Source organism: Ailuropoda melanoleuca, chromosome 6 (genome assembly GCF_002007445.2).
Source record: "Ailuropoda melanoleuca isolate Jingjing chromosome 6, ASM200744v2, whole genome shotgun sequence".
Classification (NCBI taxonomy): Eukaryota; Metazoa; Chordata; class Mammalia; order Carnivora; family Ursidae; genus Ailuropoda; species Ailuropoda melanoleuca.
The window spans coordinates 25,129,616-25,145,490 of record NC_048223.1 but is presented as its reverse complement, the minus strand read 5'-3'; the positions used below and the strand labels follow the sequence as shown (position 1 = coordinate 25,145,490).

The 15,875-nt window shown below is 46.1% G+C and overlaps 1 pseudogene; it reads right to left on the bottom strand.

Moving 5' to 3' along the window:
- Positions 1-568: 568 nt before the first annotated feature.
- On the bottom strand, positions 569-662 carry LOC117802848 (annotated as a pseudogene).
- Positions 663-15,875: the final 15,213 nt, after the last annotated feature.

The window sequence follows — 15,875 nt, the reverse complement described above, 5'->3', positions numbered from 1 at the left end:
AATCCCAGGACCTGAGCTGATGGAAGATGCTTAACTGACTGAGCCACCCAGGCGCCCCATGAGAATCGTATTTTTAAGTTTAAAAATTTTTACTTGGAGATTTGCCATCTATATTCAAGTTTGTGCTATCCTTTTCTCTGATATTCTTACACTTATTATTATTTTTCACCTTCCTGACCCTGATAGTTTTTGAGATTGGGACACAGTCTCATGCCCTAGCCCTACAGGAAGGAACAGTCCAGAGACAAAGTACTGAGAGGAAGGTGAGTGTGGTGCCTGAGAGCACAGATTCTGGGAACCAGCCTGTCCGGGCTCAAATTCTGGCTCTGCCATAAGTTGTGCCATGTTGGGCAAATTGCTTGTCCTCACTGACTCTTGCTCGCCTCATCTGTAAAGAGGGATGATATTAACTACCTCATCGGACTTTTTCTCTCCACACGATGTACACGAAGATGCACACTGGGGACTGAAGGAATTTCCTGGCGCTATAAGCAGTGAATCAGCATTTTAGCAATTGATTTTATAATTGTCCTGTGGACATAAAACTATAGTGCATAGCTGTGTTTTAAAAAACATGGAACGCTTCACGAATCTGTGCGGGGACCAGGCGAATCTTCTCTGCATCGTTCCAGCTCTAGCACGTGTGTTGCCGAAGCAAACACTAGTGCGCAGTATTTTTATGCGTTAGGAGCGTTAACTTGGGGGCGCCTGGGTGGCTCAGTCGGTAAGCCTCTGCCTTCGGTTCAGGGCGTGATCCCGGCATTATGGGATCAAGCCCCGCATCAGGCTCCTCCGCTGGGAGCCTGCTTCTTCCTCTCCCACTCCCCCTGCTTGTGTTCCCTCTCTCTCTGGCTGGCTGTCAAATAAATAAAATCTTAAAAAAAAAAAAAAAAAAAAAGGAGCGTTAACTTGTACGTGAACGATCTCTGTTTCCTGGGCTGGGCTCCCTGGAGAGTGGACTCAGAGAGTTTGGGAGCGGGATGTTCATTGGGCATCACCCTTGGGACCCCCAACTGTGGAAGGGAGCAAAGGGCATCGCGCCGTGGCGCCGAGATGCAGTCCAACAGCAGGCTTGCGAGCCCACGCCCTCCAGAATTATCCCGAATTGAGCTGCCCTGGCCAGGTCCTTGGACTCCTACTGCCCTCAGTCACTGGATGTGCGGCACCTCTGGAGGGGTGCTACCCTGGTCCAGGTGGCTCTCTGCAGCTGGGCTGATCCCTGAAGGGGCTGACAGGCAAGGCTGCCCACTGACAGTCCTCCTAGCAGCTGGGCGACAGCAGGGGGAGCTGGCGGTGAATTGAGGTGTCCACTACAGCCTGGAATCCTCCTCTTTGATGTCTTCATGTTTCAGTGTCCAGGGAACCCTGAAAAATGAGGGGCTCCACCGCTGGTGTGCCGATATCATCCTTCCCCTCCCCCACTGCAGGTGACATTTCAGGGTCATTTTCTTCCACCCACCCAGTCCCTGTCTTCTCTTTTTCAAGATTGCTTTTGGTGATGACTAGTATAGAAATGGAGGGGAAGCTGGAGGAGGGGAGGCGAGATCTGAGCAGAGAGCCAGAGGTCCTTTCCTTCGGGCTGCCTGAACTTTCCCCTTCCAATGCAACGTGGCATCGAGGTGTGTGTCCCCGTACAGCCCTGGGCCAGCCTCAGAACCCCGTGCCTGCAGGCGGAGGAGGGCTGCCTTTCAAATAATCCAAGGAATTGCTCTTTAAAAGCTTAAATTCCAAAGGGATTATTCCTGTCAGGAGTAAAGGAATAAAAGGAATCCACTTCTGTAAACATGAAACAAAGATCAGAATAAGGGTTTAAAAGCAATGCTCAACTAAGCCATAGAAAGGCATGGAAGATTGTACTGTGTCCTGGGATGGGTTTCCACTTCTGATCTGAAGAAATGGTTAAGTGAGTGGGGTAAACATAGGATTCAGCAGGTCGGAGAGGGCAGGGCTTGACGTGGACCAGTCTCAGGTTGCCTGGTTGATGCTGTCAAGAGAAGCAAGGGCTGTGGAAGGAATCTGCATGTGTCGGCTCATGACGTGTGCCCATGTCCCCTGGCTGCAAGGATGGAGACAAAGTCACAGGGCAAGAGTGACACTGGTGTTACCAAAGTCAGGTTTGATGTTGCCTCTCCCTTTGCATGGATTGAGACTAAGTTCTTTTTTTTTTTTTTTTTAAAGTTTTTTTTTATTTATTCGACAGAGATAGAGACAGCCAGCGAGAGAGGGAACACAAGCAGGAGGAGCGGGAGAGGAAGAAGCAGGCTCACAGCAGAGGAGCCTGATGTGGGGGCTCGATCCCATAACGCCGGGATCACGCCCTGAGCCGAAGGCAGACGCTTAACTGCTGTGCCACCCAGGCGCCCCGAGACTAAGTTCTAATCCTCATTCTCTGCCATATAGTAACCTGCGTGGCCCCAGGAGCATCACTGAACCTGGGCCTTGGTTTCCTTATCTGTACAATGGGGATAATATCCACTGATTCAGTACTCACCTAGTTTGCAAGTACAGAAACCAAGTCTGCCCAAATTAAACAAGAAGGGAAGTTATTGGAATTGATGGAATCCTGGAGGTGGGGGAAATGGGCAGGAAGTTAGGATGCTCAGAAGGCAGTTTATCTCAGGGGGTTGGCTGTGTCAGCCGGATGACCTCCCATCCCTGAGACAGAATGAACATGTAGAACACTTTTATAGCAAGTTGACATTATGACCTCCAAGTGTGTGATCAGAGGACTAGTCTCCTCCAACAAGGAATAGTTTGTGTTGGTATTGCTGAACCCCTGTGGGCATCACAGTAGGAGCTCATATTGGTCTGCTATGGACTGGGGGGAAAGCAGTTTGGGAAACACTGTTCTAAGCTGGTTTCCCAGCTTACAAGACACTCAGGGAAGGGCATCCCACCACCTGCCGCCTCACCCCCAGGGTTATTACTGCATCAATGTGGCCTACTTGAAGTATACTCAGTGAATCTCTGTGCATTGGTATTGATTTTAGGCCTGATGCCTCTGGACAAATAAATACACTTGCCAGGACTAGACTACTCCAGCCCTTAGGATCATCCCGCACCCAGGAAAAGCCCAGACGAAGTGGGGACGTGTAGACTAAACAGGCAATCTCCTGAGAGCCTAAAACAGCGTCGGCCAGATGTTGTTCCAAGGCCAGTCATGACCTTCATGTCTTGCCAAATTTAGAAATGGCTAGTTGTCACCCCCAGGATTCCTTCTCTACTCCTTACTTCCTCTTTATGTGCCCCGATTTTTAGCTGGGCACATTGTGACCAAGAAACAAAATACTGATTTCCTAGCTCCTTTGCCTCTAGACGTGTCCATGTGACCTGCTTCTGGCCAATAAGATAAATTCTGCAGGACTCCCAGGAGGGCAGTCTGAAGGGAGCTGCCTCAGCAGGGTGGAGCCCCTTTTTGTCTTCATTTCTCTTCTTCAGGTCTGCAGCAGCCCACCAGGAACCCTTGAGGGAACTTGGAGGCTGGAAGCTATAAAACAGGATGGAGCCCCAGAAATAGAGAGTTTAGATGCCATCATCCTTGGACACTTGCCTCCGCACTTTTATAGAAGGAAGAAATGGGCTTCTGTCATGTTTAAGCCATGCTTTGATTTTTCTGTTTCCCAGGCTGAATCTAATCCTAATTGATACATAAACCAAAGGTTCTCTTCTCTCCTTCTTTCACCGACAATCATGCATAAAGCAGCATTGGCCTACCCATCCTTCATCCCGCAAGTCATTGAGGAAAGCAAGCTAGTAGGACAGCAACTGGCTTAGACATTCTCATGGGCATATTTGTACTTATAAAAGGACACCAGAAAACACAATGCTTCACCCAGAAGCAGCATTGTGGCACTGAGTTGAAGTAAAATTTGGAATCTTGTAATGCTTCTGCGCAGATCTAGACACATCCGGGGACCCCGAGGAATGTACCAAGTGCGTCCTCTGGCTTTTGGTAGCCACATGGCGGCACTTGAACGCAGTTATGGGAGGAGCAATGATGGTTGAACTGTTACTTCTAAGACAGGCAAACGTTTGGAAAGGCTATAAATTAATGGCTTATTGGAGGGGAACGTTATGCAAGTTAATTTTCCAGAGGCTTTGGAAAGCATTTTTTAGATTTTAAAGATTTACTTATATATTTGAGGGGAGGGAGGGGCAGAGGAAGAGGGAGAGAGAGAATTTTTTTTTTTAATTTAAAGATTTTATTTTTAATTTTTTGACAGAGAGAGAGACAGACACAGAGAGAGCACAAGCAGGGGGAGCAGCAGAGGGAGATGGAGAAGCAGGCTCTCTACTGAGCAGGGAGCCTGATACAGGGCTCAATCCCAGGACCTTGGGATCATGACCTGAGCCGAAGGCAGATGCTTAACCGACTGAGCCACCCAGATGCCCTGAGAGAGAGAATCTTAAGCAGACACCCCCCCTGGAGCGCAGAGCCTGATGTGAGGCTCGATTCTGCAACCCTGAGATCATGACCTGAGCTGAAACTGAGAGTGGGACGCTTAAATGATTGAGCCACCCAGGTGCCCCTGGAAAGCATTTTCAAAGGCATATTATATTCCTTATCTTATGTGCAGGTTCACAAAACAACTATTCCTCACATCCCAACGTTTAAGAAAATGTTGGTCTTCTGCAGAATAATTACATGTAAGTTTGAATTCTTCTCTTAGAACAATTTTTTTTACAGAATCAGTAAAGAAATTGGCTTTGAATATAGAAGTCGAAAGCTCTAAGATTTACAAATGATTAGAGAAAGGTATTCGCTGAAAGTGTCATACAATTATAATAAAATCCATCGTTCCTCCAAATACCATAATTTGTATGTAACAGGTGGGCACAGTAACTGATTTATGAAATTCTTTTTCTCCCTATGAACCATGAGTTTATTACAAACAGGTATATAAATTGAACTTTCTTTTTATAGCTTTATCCTTACCAACCATCATCATCTGAAACAAACATATTTCCAAAAAGGTACACATAAACCTGTGTGTGCATGTGCACACATGTACACACTCACTCTCTCACAAAGTCAGTCTGATATGGGGCTAAAAAGGTTTTTGGGTATTCTAGATGATTCTAACTTTAAAAAATTAATGATCAAGAAAGACCATTTAATTCACTTCTATCTTCTAGGACTTCTAACTCCCTATGAGTAAGACAATGGAAATTTTGTCATAATTCTTTAGATACGTACACAAACACATTAGGCCTGTGTCCCTGCCCCATGCCTCTCATAATTGCTATATCTATAAAATCAAGTTTCTCTGTGGTTGATGTCCAGAAACTAATTTCGAATACCTTGATAAAATCAGATGAACATACAACCAGAAAACAGCACCACAGACTTCTCCAGCACCTCACCGTGTGATTGCCTAGGGCACTGAGCCCTCCCTTAGAAGTGGACTTCTTCCATTTGAAGAATGAGACTTGCCATAAAGAAAAGGACGAAGGAGAGAACTTTCAACAGAATGCTGGGTAAGATTACTTGCAGGAACACTAGGTTATTTACATTGAACTCCCTAAATTCATTTACTAGACATTTTTTGGTTGCTATGGTTTCTTTTTGAACTTGAGATTTCCTACATTTCATGTCCATTATGAAAGAAGGAGTGGTATAACAAAGAAGTGTAGTATGTTCGATGACGATTGCCAAAGAAAAGGCTGGAAGTGCAATTTCATCTATGATGCCTTCGTTTTCTCTGGTAGGTACCTCTGGTTCTGTGAGCTGGCATGCTTAATGCCCAGCCAAAACCACAAGGCAAAAATGACGTAAGCCTTCAATTGCTTAATCAAATAAACAAGCCTAGAGCCTGAACATAAACTTCATGCCTTTTATTATAATCACAGTTGAACAGGCTTGGCTGGACTTAAGTCATTTATCACCAGCAGTTTGTGCTTGCATTTGGGAGGGGTTCAGAGATGCACCGTCCTCTTCCCAGCCCAAGCCCGTCCTTTGGCACTAACTAACAGTCAGTGGGTCCAGACCCTGGGTTGCCATCTGAACTGGCAGGGCCAACAACGAGTAGATGAGCCCTCCGTGATGATCACAAGGTTGTTCCCCACAAATACCTTCTGCCTTGGCAAATTATTGCTTTGAAAAAATTTCATCCATTGTTTTGCTTTGTTGCATGGTTATTTTACAGAAACAATGCACTCTGCCTGAATATATTGCCTTTGTAAAAATTTAAAACATCTGAACTTAACAGCACCATCAATTAACTGGATATAGTTGACATCTATAGATCACTTCATCTAACAACAGCAGAAGACACATTTTTTCTCAAGCACACGTGAAATATACAACAAGAGAGACAACATTTGGGGCTATATAACACACCTTAACAAATTTAGAAGAATGGAAATCATACAATGTATGCTTTCAGGTGACAGTGAAATCAACTAGAAATCAATAACAGAAAGAGAGCTGGAAAATCCCCCAAATACTTGGAGATTAAACAACACACTTCCAAATAATACATGGGTCAAAGAAAAAATGTCAAGAGAAATTTCAAAATATTGTGAGCTAAAGGAACATACAACTTCTCAAAATCTGTGTGATCCAGCAAAAACAGTGCTTACAAGGAATTTATAGCAGTGAATGGATATATTAAAAAGAAAAAAAGAGGGTCATTTTGGTGGCTCAGTTGGTTAAGTGTCTGCCTTTGGCTCAGGTTGTGATCTCAGGATCCTGGGACTGAGCCCCATGTCAGGCTCCCCCCTCAGTAGGAAAGCTGCTTCTCCCTCTCTCTCTCTCTCTCTGTGCATGTGCACTCTCTCTCTCTCTCAAATAAATAAATAAAATCTTAAAAAAAAATCTAAAAGCAGTCACCTAAGCTTCCATCTTAGGAAACTAGAAAAAGAATAGCAAATTAAATCCAGAGTAAGCAGAGGAAAAGAAATAATAAAAATTAGAGAACTAATTAAATTAAAGCAAATCATATAGAGGAATGTATAAAAAGAATTATACACCACAGCCAAGTGGGCTGATTTACAAGTAGTGTAATCCATCACATCAACAGGCTAAGGAAGAAAAATCACATGATCATATCAATAGATGCAGAAAAAGCATTTGACAAACTCTAACACCCATTCATGATAAAAACTCTCAGCAAACTAGGAATAGAGGGAACTTCATCAACTTGATAAAGAATATCTACAAGAACATATCACCAACATCACACTTAATGGTGAGAAACTAGAAGGTTTCCTGATAAGGTCAAGACCTTCCTCTCGGGGCGACTGGGTGGCTCAGTCAGTTGGGCATCCCACTCTTGGTTTCTGCTCAGGTCGCGATCTCATCAGTTGTGGCAGGAAGCCCAGTGGCAGGCTCCACGCTCAGTGGTGGGTCTGACTGAGGATTCTCTCCCTTTGCCCCTCCCCCTACTCACATACATGTGCTCTCTCTCTTTAAATAAATAAATAAATAAATCTTAAAAAAAAATCTTCCTCTCATCACTCCTTTTCAATACTGTACTCTTAAAATGTCTTATATATAGTTTTTCTTCCTTATCTTTTGTAGAAATAGAGGATGATATGGTCTGAAGCCATGGTTTTTCTTTAACATCCTGAGGATGGAAGAGCTCTGAGTTTTATCACATGCACACCCTCATTCCACATGCTGTCCCTACACTTAAAATTTCAGCCCGTTTCTGATCACATGGTCTTTATACTTAAAATCTGCCCAGGCCTCACCTTTCAGTTGTCTGACATGGCTCTTCCTCTTCAAAGGGCTGGGATAGACCTCCTTTTCCCCTCTTTTCTCCAGGCCATCACCTACAGCATCATAGCTCCAAGGGCATACAGAAATTCTTGGGGTCTCCTGGGTCCTTCACACGCTTTCCCAGCTCTATTTGCCCACACAACCCACCTTTTAAAAGTAGAGTGGCCATAGTTGTGGTCTCCAGCAGGCAAGGAGGTTTGCCTGCCTTTCTTTCTTTTTCTTTCTTTCTTTCTTTCTTTCTTTCTTTCTTTCTTTCTTTCTTTCCTTCCTTCCTTCCTTCTTCCTTCCTTCTCTTTCCTTCCTTCCTTCTGATTTATTTATTCATTTATTTGAGAGAGAGAGCACATATGGGGAGGGGCCGAGGGAGAGGGAGGAGAGAAGTGGACTCCCTGCTGAGCATGGAGCCCACCACGGGACTTGATCCCAGGACCCTGAGATCACGACCTGAGCCGAAACCAAGAATAGGCCCCTCAACGAACTGAACCACCCAGGAGCCCCAAGGAGGTTTTGGGAATAGTGAAAGATCACCTCTAACTTCTGACTAAATATGACAGACTGAACAAACACATTAACTCTGCCCTCTCCCCCCATCCTATTAAATGACAGTAAGTTAAAAACAAGGATATGAACCCACAAGAAAAAGAAAACAAAAGAGGGGTTGGCAGCAGATGAGCAATATCAAGAAAATTTTAGAAAAGTGAAAGCAGATGGAAGAATGATAACTGACTTCACAGAACAAAGAAACTGAAACCTACTTCTTACAAATTAGGACGCATATTTGCTTGGCTGAACTCAGGATTTGGAGGACCAAGTACCTCTGAACACTGCCACATAGGGTGGGGCTAACCCCAGGACTGGCTGAAAGTTTAGCTGATGAATAGTTAGACCCAGATTCCCTTCCCTAGCCCAGTCAGCCAACTACTCCTCCTGAATCAGTTATCTACTGCTACATAATAAATTATCTCATGACTTAGTGGCCGCAAGCAAAAATAAACACTTATTCCCTCAAAGTTTCTGTAAGTCAAGAATTCTGTAATGGCTTAGTTGGGTGGCTCTGGCTCAGGGTCTCTCATGAGGTTGCAGTCAATATGGTGGTTGGGAACAGTTCTAATGGTCCTCTGAAGACCTGACTGGTGTTGGAAGATCTACCTCCTAGATGGCACACTCCCACGCCTGGCAAGTTAGTGTTTGCTGGCAAGAGGCCTCAGTCCTTCACCACATGGACTTCTGCACACTGCTGCTTGGGTAACCTCACAACATGGCTGCCGGCTTCCTCCAGAGCAAGTGGTCCCAGACAGCAAGGTGGAAGCTGCCATGTCTTTTATGCTCTAACCTTGGAAGACACACTCCATCATTTCTGCAATATTATCTTGGTGACATGGGTTGCTCTAGTCAATGCAGGAGGGAACTACACAGGAGTTGCAAATACCAGGAAGTGAGAATCACTGGGTGCCATCTTGAAGGCTGGCCACTAAATCTCCTTCATCTCTTTAAGTGTCTCACTTTTTAATATAAACATAGAGACAAAGATCACCAGGAAAGCTTCTCACATGAAAAAGAGACCAAAGCAGGGAGAAATGAAAGAATTTGGGGGGGGGCGGATAAAAAAAGCAATAGGCAGGAAACAGAAGGAAACTTAAAAAAAAAAAAGGAACTAAGTCTTCAAAGAGAAAAAGTAAGATATCACAACCATGAAAGAAGACCATTGGTAAAAACAGTGGTAATAAAAATAACAACAAAAATGACACTATCCCCTTGCCTCCCCACCTCAACACTTATGGAGTCTATATAATGCGACAGTCCTTCTAAATAGGACTGCACATGTATTAACTCACTTAATCCTCAAAACTACCATCCCAGGCGGTAGGTTTGATTACTATGTTTTATAGAGGCATTAAATCATTTCTCCAAGGCACAGCTGGTAAGTGGAAGAGTTTAGAGTTGAACTCAGAGCCAGAGCTCTTGGAAAGGAAGGCTCAAACTCTGTAATCAGTTCCCTTTCCAGAGAAGGCAAGGACACTGATTTCAGAAGCAGATTAAGCTGTGAGAAACTCAGCTGGGCCCACGTGGTAGGCAGGGTAGAGCTGGAAGAATGGGATGAGCCAGTCAAGAGTCCCTGCCGTGGCAGAGAGGGGTTACAGGGTTGAGAGGCAGAGACCGCTGGCGCAGAGCAGCACACAGAGCCCAGCTCACTGCCCTGGGCATCCATGCCGCACCGTTCCTCCGGGGAGCCTGTGACGGAAACTCTGGAGCAGAAGCTGGAGTTTAGGGGTTAGGGGATGGAAACTGGAAGCCATGGCTGTTCTTGACCATGGCGCCAACTACCACTTAGTCATCAATCACATCACCCCAACCTTCACCACAGGCCTATCTTACAACAGTTCATTTTCCACGGTCTCCTAGCTAGTAGGTGGCAAAATGAGGTCAGACCCTTGGCTCACCTGGCTTTTGACTGTGCCTTTTCTCAGTAGGAGATACCATTTGGTTCAGTTCTTCACCGCTCCTTGTGCCCACACTCTTTACAGTTCTACGTCCTGCTGTTGCATTTGCCCATGGCCACTCTGGCTAATGAAACATCAGTGTGCGTGATGTGGCCAAAGGCTTGAAATTGCCTATCGTTGCGTCTTGCTCTCGTGCACCTCTGTGATGGCAACAACGAGGACAAGTCTAGACGGGCCCGCCGGCCTCACGAAGAGGATGAGAGACACATGGAGCAGAGATTGCTCACCTGAGCCAGCTGACCGACAAATCCAGATGAACAAATGATTGTTATTTTAAGACACTGAATTTTGAGGTGTTGCTTATGCAGCATTTTGCACACGACAGAAATGCCTGCCATCAAGATAAACAAACAGATGACTGACAGGAGTCAGGAAAAGGCTCAGGGTCTGCCTGGCGAGGGTTGCCTGATTTGGCAAAACAAAACAAAACAGGACCGAGAGAAATTTAAATTTCAGATAGACATCAAATACTTTTTTAGTATAGGTATGTCCCATGCAATATTTGGGAAATACTTACACTAAAAAAATTGTTGTTTACTTACACATTTAGCTGGGCAGCCTGTATTTGATCCGGCAACCCTATTCTGACAGATTTACGAGAGTCGCACTATGTAGAAAACACCTGTGTTTAAATGTGGGCCTGAGCTAGAAAACGAGAGGTGAAAACGAGAAGTCACCTCCTCTACTCTCCATCAGGCAATAAGCACAGGCTCAGGGCAGGCGTTAAGTCTCTGACGTAGTCTTTCCTAGAGGGATGGAGGCAGAGAAAAAGCTGCCTAAAGTGTTAAGAGAGGGTGGGCTTGCCAGTGGTTGGGGAGAGTCTCTTGCCGCCTTATTATTCACCCACTCTAAAATGGGTTCGTGGGGAGGCCTGGTTCCAGCAGCCTATGGTACCACAGCAAGCATCCCTCCCAACATGAAACTTGCATCCCTTTTGCTGGATCCAGGAAGTGTTTCCCGGTTACTGCACCATCTGTCTGCAAGGTGCCTGCAAGGGAAATGCGCCGTGGGGGTGGGGAGAAGGGCTGCAGCCCCGGCCCAGGAAGGGACTGTCTAAAGGGTGTTTGTGAAGATGTCAGGCCAGTAGGGAGCAACCAGCAAAGCCGGGCGGCTGGATGAAATCAGAAAGTAGAAATCAAACACTGAAGAGATCAGAGTGCAGAAAAGCTGCAACGTGGGGGACTCGGTACTCTCCACCTCCCTCTATTTCTTCTGCACATTCGGACCAGTCGCTGCTTTTGGCTTTGCACAGCCTAATTGGCTATTTTTGTGAATAATCGCCAACTCAGTCCAGGAAGAAATTCCATGCTGTCAGCCAACAGCACAGACTGTTGCAGGAAAAATGACACAACTCCATCCTCTGGGCAAACTTGCAAATTATTACAAATTTCCCCGTCTCTCCTCCACTCACAGCTGGCTGGAGAAGGGTGTCAGTTTTTCCATGGAGATAGGAGACTTTTTCTCCATCTGATTTCTCATGATCAAGCAAATCTTTAGGGCTCTTTACTTTCATTCCTGGTTCCCTTTTCTGTGACATCGGAATCAGACCTGGCGAGGCCCTGCTCCAGGGACTTGTCAGGACGCAGGTACCAGGCTCACCCACCCGTGGTCTTGGTCAAAGACAGATTTCTGAAAGGGATGCTGGCCAGCTGAAATTTTGCATCCCCTGATAAATGACATCATGAAAACCAAATGCACATAATGTGGTCATTAGTGCAGAACAGTCTTGACATAAAACATAGCCAGCTCATCTGTGGACCAAGGTTGACCTAAACTTGATAACCCGGCCCCTGAACGCTGACAGAACCCACTTCTCGGCTTTCTGCAGACCCAGCCTCCCTCTCACATGTTGCTTGTAGATTTCATACCCTCCCTCCGCTTGGATTCAATTCAATTAATACTTATTAAGCCCCCATGGTGCTCATCACACCATACTAGGCTCCAGAGGAATACAACAATTAATAATGCACAGGGTCTCTCCCTCCTCCTGTAGAAGGAAAGGAGATCTACGAATTGCTGTAATTTGGGAAGAGACCAAGAAGGACCTGCATGGTCCTAGTGGCCGCTGGAACAGGGAATGTGGAGAGAAGCTCCCTGGCAGGGAGGGCTGGCAGTGGGGCGGGAAGTCTCGTGGAGGAGACAGCATTGGAGCCGGGCCATAAAGGGCTTCGGTCATGGCCTTTGGGAAGTCTAGGCACCAGGAGGAGCAAAGCTGTGGAGGGAGGGTGGCCCCAAAACATGGGGCTTGTAAAGAGAGGAAAGAGAAGTCAGAACCTCAGAAGCATTTGCTCAGAGGGGCACCTGGACTTTGGTTTGTGTCCCCAACTGGACCCCAGATAATGCTGAGCTCTCTATCTCCCAGGACACAGCCCGAGGCCAATCCCTTCCTTTCTTATTTGGAAAGCCAGATTCTAAAATAGTTTACCTTGATACCTCAAAGAATGAATCCTACATATATCAATGTTCTGTTGCACTCACGATTCCCTAGGCGGTTTCTTTAGAAGATCTCAAGTAGTTTAGTCCTGAGCTCCACCTAGCTCCGTTGATAAAGTAAGTTCTCCCTGTTGCAAAAACTTTTGGAGCAGCAGGAAGCCAACCTGTCAACTGAATCGATTTATTCACTCGACAGGAATGACCCGACCCACTTAACACATCCCCTGGGAGGGAGCAGTTTACTTCATTCAACCCAGGATGAGGCTGATTATCACATAATACTGTAACATCTTCATGAGGAAGTCAGGGCACAGATGACCATTCCCACTTAACAAATGAAGGAAATGCGGTTCAGTTTTCACGGTTACCCAAGAGAGATACTCACTTTTAGCCCAGTAATGTGTTCACCAGATCATCCCAACAGAGGACCATCCCAGCACGGTTCCCTCAGGTACAGGATGAATCCCAGCCTTCCTCTGCGTCCCTGCGTGTATGTTTCTCCCAACCAGAAAGCCAGATGCTAGAGCTTCTTTATCGTGATAGGGAAAGGGAAATCCAGTTTTAGTTTTCCCCCCATTCATGCCTAAATATCGGTAGCCTCTGTTTCTTCCCTTCATGACTGTTCCTTCCGATTTCTCTTACTTGCTAGAACGATTCCTCGGAAGTTCCTTCTGAATCTGCAGCTTGCAGGCTGAGGGAGAGCTTGGAGCCCCAACAGTCTAAGTCTCATTCTGGGACAAGCCCCCTCCAGGGATTTGGTCCATGAGGAAGTGACATGTGCAACCGTGTCAGCTTCCAAAACGTCCACCTGGCCTTGATCACCCAGGGTCTCCAGACACTTGTGTGTGTTGATCTTGGGATGCAAAACAGCTGCTGGCCTTTGAGGCTGTCTCGGTAACTATGGAGACAGGAACATAAACATCAATGAGGATGTCAGGAAGCAGGCGCCTGTCTGAGAAGTGAAAGCATTGGCGGGCTGATTTGGCTCTGTCGGGATGTGCTGCAAATGATGAAAGCAGGGTTCCCAGGCCTCCCTTTGATCTGGAGAGATGACTGCGGCTTTAGAGTGAGGCTCCCTGCTTGGCCTCCTCTTTACCCAGGTGCTTAGTTACTCATTCGTTTACTCTGCAAATACATCCCGAGGGGCTGCTAAGTGCCAGGCATGGTGTCGGTGCCAGAGATGGAGGTGGAAGACAGAGTCCCTGCCCTCAGAGAGCTTCCCAGGCTGTGGGACTTTCAGAGCTAAAACGGAGAAAGGCCTGGGCAAGTTGGTACAAGTTGGTCACCTCCTCGGAGGGACGGACCATTAACAAGTACACAAATGAATATGTTTGGTTCAAATAGTGACCAGTACAAGGAAGAAAATGACTAGTATGATGTGATATCGAGTAAGCGGAGGCTGGGGGCGGGAGGAGGCTCCTGCTGACAGCAGTGTGAAGGGGGCCTCTCTGAACCCAGGCCCCAGGAGCCAGGGGCATGTGCTGAGGGCTGAGGGAACAGAGACGGAGTTGGCAAGTCTAAGGATAAGAAGGCCGGCCGGTGGGCCTGGAGAGGAGCGGGCAGGGCAAAGACGAGGTGGAGGTGGGGAGGGGGGCCCCCTGCAGGCCGCGGTAGGGCCCTGGGATCTTGTAACAATACTAATCCAGCGACCTAGCATTTCCGTGGCCCAGATACTCTCAGGGGTTTCACGTACTGTAACTCATTCTATCCTCATGACAAAGGTACATTCCTATCATTACCTCCTCTTGCCACAAAGGAAGAAACCGAGGCCCAGGGTGGTGTGAGAAGGCTCCCATGGTCGCAGAGCCACGCCACGGCGGGGAGGGGGGGGGGAAGAAAGTGGGGCTTCACACCCAGGCAGCCCCGCTCTCTTATTTCCTCAGGTTGTAAGCAGCGGGGCGTCATGATCTGATTTATATTTGGGCCAAACCCTGTCTGGGGCCTCCCTGTGTGACTGACCCACCCCAGCGCCACGGCATCCCAGCGCTTCGAGGACTGCGTTCAAGGCCCAGATTAGCAGTGGGCTGTGCCCACTGTAATAATTTTCATAATGGGCTTCAAATGGAAGAACCCAGGGAGGTGAAAATATTATGGCATATTGCCTTTTTAACTTCCACTTTGCTTCTTTATAACCACCCTCGATATGTTACTCTTGCCCCTTGTTGAATGTGGAAAACAACATAGCCATCCAACTGCAAAGACTGTAATAGCAGCAGCCAAGTTACTTTATTGGCTGTGGTTAACAATGGGTTTTCTCTCCTCCACCGTTTCCGATAAAATGTTTGCACAGCATTATATGGGGAAATATAGAGCTACAGCAATAAAAAACGAACAAGGATAATTTTTGTGTTGGCATTTCCACAATAAAATGTCAAATATTTCATACCCTGCTGATACTGAGCCTTTCCAAGCTTACTGCTACATTCTTTGAAAAGAATGCTTTATGTATGTTTTTATTATTAATCTTAAGCTGCACATATAGATTATATATACTCTTTTTGCACGATGTTTCTCAAACAATATTTTAAGGTCTGTAATAAAAATAAATACATCCTGAGCATTGAAAATGATACTGCATCAGGTGAACTAACGGCAGTTGCCACTGTCAGAGAACATTCTTTCTACAGACCACCCTGTCCTCATTTCACGTGATGCCTGTGTCCTTTTCAGAATTCCTTGCAGTGATCACTTTTACAAACGGAGTTTGTTGCTTTTACAGAGCGTGATGATTAATCAACATGGACTCATTCCTCCAGTTCTTTATACAGAAGCTTTCTAGCTGGTAGGGCAGGATCGCCAGATCCCAAATTTAACTAGGAATCATCACATTTTAAGAGTGCTTACAAATCACAAATCGTAAGATGAATTGAAAAGTAATCTGTAGGCATCATTTGAATGTTAGGGCTTTTTTATCCTTAAGAAATAGCTTTTAAATTAAACCACAATAGATATTTTCAATAGGAAAGTATCAAAGTGAAAAAAAAGGGGGGGGCAAGAGAGACCTATAGTGAACTTTGGTTTTGCATTTTAAAAAGAACCCTCGAAAGCAGGACGGTCCCATCCCCAAGGCTCCCTCTGGTACGTAGGCACCTGGTGAGGACCTCACATGGGGCACCTGGTTTGCCATCCAGGTACAAGTCTGCAAAAGATGGGATGGGGGTTCAGGAAGCCTCCAGAGGGTGAGAACCTCGAACCTGGGCTGAATGGTCTTCAGAATC